The following is a 1,345-nucleotide window of genomic DNA, read 5'->3' on the forward strand; positions in this document are numbered from 1 at the left end:
CCGGGAGCGGCCACTGCACTCCAGTCTGGGTGACAGAGTGAGATTCCAACTCAAAAAAAAAAAGAAAACATACAAAATATAAATACAACTGTGCACAGGTTGAAATTCTATGCTAATATATCTAATGCTGTGTTTAATAACTAACATGCTTAAGTTACTTTAAGGGTACTGTGAATGGAGTCATGCAGAGGCTTTGATGTTTGTGGATAAAATTAATGACTTAGAGGTATCCATGCCTTCCATTTATTGCCCAAGTTCAATCTCTAAATACTCTTCTCTAGCTTCTTAATATGTTCTTACATGTTTTTGTGACTAGAGTCCATTTCAAACTTAAAATGTATTCTAGTCCAGGTTATTTCCCTAAAGTACAGACTTGATCTTATCATTCCACAATCCAAAATTCCCTATTGAATTCAAACACTTTTACAACCTTAAATGTGCATTCAAATGTTTTCAAAATGTACATTATATCTATATGCATCTGTTTCTATCACCCAGTTCACAAATATTTTTCTGATATGAATATAACCTCTAGAATTAATTTTTGGGTTTTGGTTTTAATTTTTTAGACATTCTTAGTATGATCTATCCTAATATATCCTGAATAAATTAAGCACTTTTATCAGTCTTTGTATATTAACAACAAAACAACAATGCTGATGGCATAACACCAAGCATTAAAAAAAAAAGTTTCCAGACAAATAGGCCCAGACTTATACCTTGTGGAGTTGGAGTCTACATGCTGGTGTGAGCCCTAAACGCATTAAGTTCACATCATACGGTCATGGAAGGCAGTGATGGCGTCAGAGAGAAAAGGGATGCACTGTTTATCACACAGAGTGGTCAGAAAGGCCACACTCATGTGATGAAGGGGTTGGCTATGCTAACCTCAAAGATTCAATGACCGAGAAAGGAGAGCAGCAGTGGGCAGCCAGCAGAGAAGTAGGAGCCTTTTAGTTTGACACAAACCTTTTGCTTATTTTAGCTTTTTTTTTGGTCTGTGTTTTTAGGGTCATATCCAAGAAACCATTACCCAGACCAATGTTTTGTAACATTTCCCCTGTATTTTTTCTAGTAGTTTTATAGTTTCAGGTCTTACATTTAAGTCTTTAATTCATTTTGAGTTGATTTTTGCATATGATGTGAGATAAGGGTCTGATTTTCTTCTTCTAATGTATAATTTTTTCAGCACCACTTGTTGAAGATATGTTCCTTCTCCATTGCGTGTTTTTGGCAGCTTTGTCAAAATCAAGTGACCACAAATGTGTGGGTTTATACAAGAGATTTTGATATGCAAGTCAGAAATTTTACGATTAGTTTTGGGCCAAATTGACCATTTTTTTTT

The sequence above is a fragment of the Carlito syrichta genome, unplaced genomic scaffold, assembly GCF_000164805.1.
Source record: "Carlito syrichta isolate Samal-C Ts95f unplaced genomic scaffold, Tarsius_syrichta-2.0.1 Scaffold311916, whole genome shotgun sequence".
NCBI lineage: Eukaryota > Metazoa > Chordata > Mammalia > Primates > Tarsiidae > Carlito > Carlito syrichta.